General features: G+C 42.6%; 1 protein-coding gene across 1 annotated transcript in view; it reads left to right on the top strand.

Annotated features, from left to right (window-relative positions):
- Window positions 1-2,286, top strand: part of CARS2 (cysteinyl-tRNA synthetase 2, mitochondrial (putative)) — a 165,674-nt gene that overhangs the window by 101,151 nt on the left and 62,237 nt on the right. The gene's annotated exons all lie outside the window — the stretch shown is intronic.

Here is a 2,286-nt window from a genome sequence, read left to right as displayed (position 1 = left end):
CCAACTCCACAGCACACAGCAGCAGCAGCAGTATGTATATATGTATAAATGTGTGTATCTATCTATCTATATGGGGTTAGTGAGTGTGTGCTTGTATGTGTGTATTTGTGTATACGTGTTGTTGATGTTATTGAGCAATTTGAGCATGTGTTAGAGGCACAGTGATACTTGTCCAAATTGGTAAGCATATAACATTTAAGAATTAGGATGCTTTTCTACACATCAGAACACCTACACAGTGAATGTAATTTCTCTCTGTTATTTGTTACACAGCCGGGATTCCTGTTTGTTCACTTGTCTCTTAGAGATGTTTCCCCTTGATCTAGCCAAGATCCGTGCATTGCATTAGGCTATCGTGTCATGCACAGCAGTGCCTTTGTTTTCCCGGTACCATGGGCGCGTGAGGGGATCAGCTCTGTTGTCTTCAGGTGCACCCACAGGTGGATATGTCCATCTCTCTGTGGTGTCATCTAACTTGTTCTCCTGTCTCCTGTATTTCCCTTAACTGGAAGTGAAGTCTCACAGCTTGATTAAATCCAGGTTAAATATTTTTGGCAACAAAACTTCATAAATAATACTGTGTATTTTCTATTGCATTACTTTGGTAATCCACAGTGTCAGGTGGTACTATTTTTCTCCTTAGTTCTCAGATTAACACAAGTTCGGCCCTTGAGGACTCATCCTTCCATCTTGTTTCCATAGTAACTCATAGTGATCCTATAGGATGGCATAGGATTGTTCCATAGGGTTTCTGAAACTGTCAATCTGTATGGCAGACACCTTCATCTTTCTCCAGTGGAGTGACTTGTGGGTTCAAACCACTAATCTTATAGTTATGGTTGTTGAATGCCATTGAGTCGATTCCGACCCATAGTGACCCTGTATAGAGTTTCTGAGGAGCAGCTGGTGAACTTGAACCGCCGACCTTGCAGTTCAAATGTCTTTGCAATCTGGTGCATTAACCCACAGTGCCACACCAGGACTCCAGTCTTCTAGTTAGCAGTCAATATTTAACCCACTGCACCTCCAGGGACCCTTCAATCCCTCCACTTGTTGCTGTTGTTGAGTGCCGTGGCGTCGGTTCCGACTCATAGCAACCCTGTACAGGGTTTCCGAGGCTGTAAATCTTTACAGGAGCAGAAAGCCTCATCTTTCTCCCGCGGAGCAGCTGGTAGTTTTGAGCTGCTGACCTTAAGGCTTCGGGCCACTACGCTACCAGAGCTCCTTTCAATTCCTCCACTACTACCTTAAAAATAGTACTTGGTTGTTCTTATGCACAACAGAGAATAGTTGAGCCTGCAGCTTCTCCATGTGCATCAGCGACACTGATCTGAGCCTTCTTAGTTGTGCATCCATTCTCAGAAGGTTCTCAGCCTCATCAACATAAACTCACTGCTCCCTTGGCATCCTACCTAATCTTTTAGTTGCTGATGTCAATTTATATTTGGTTAAGCTAAACTATTGATTTATTTTAAGAATGCATTTTTGATTCTTGTTTTAAAGATTACCTAGGACAGCAGGCTCCTGGGTTCACCCAGCCTCCATAGCTCTAGAAAGTCGAGAGTCCAAGTGTTTCTCTGCTTTGCATTTTCCTTCCTTTTGATAAACATTCTTTCTAAAGAATCTTCTAAGAATCTTTGTCTGGAGTTAGAAAACCAAAAGGGAAGAACATGCTGAGCATTTCTCAAGCTGAAGGAACTGAAGAAAAAATTCAAGCCTTGACTTGCTATATTGAAGAGAGTCCTGGTGTGGTGCTGTGGGCTAACACGTCAGACTGCAAAGTCATTTGAACTGCAAGGCTGGCAGTTCAAGGTCACCAGCTGCTCCTCGGAAACCCTATACAGGGTTCGCTATGGGTCGGAATTGACTTGACAGCGCTTAACGACAACAATGGGCAAAATACTGAATGATGCAGAAAGCATCAAAAGAAAATGGAAGGAGTACACAGAGTTACTGTACCAACAAGAAATGGTCGATATTCAACCATTTCAAGAGGTAGCATACGATCAAGAGCCAATGATACTGAAGGAAGAAGTTCAAGGTGCATTGAAGAAATTGGCAAAGAACAAGGCTACAGGAATTGATGGAATACAAATTGAAATCTCTCAACAAAGCGAAGTGGCACAGGAAGCACTCATCGATGCCAAGAAATTTGGAAGACAACTACTTGGCCAACTGACTGGAAGAGATCCCTACTTGTGCCAATTCCAAACACAGGTGACCCAAATGAATGTGAAAATCATTGGACAGTATCCCTGATATCTTATACAAGTAAAGTTTTACTAA

Source organism: Chrysochloris asiatica, unplaced genomic scaffold (genome assembly GCF_000296735.1).
Source record: "Chrysochloris asiatica unplaced genomic scaffold, ChrAsi1.0 scaffold00029, whole genome shotgun sequence".
Classification (NCBI taxonomy): Eukaryota; Metazoa; Chordata; class Mammalia; order Afrosoricida; family Chrysochloridae; genus Chrysochloris; species Chrysochloris asiatica.
Note: the sequence above shows the minus strand (reverse complement) of the source record. Positions and strands in the feature narration are given on the sequence as shown.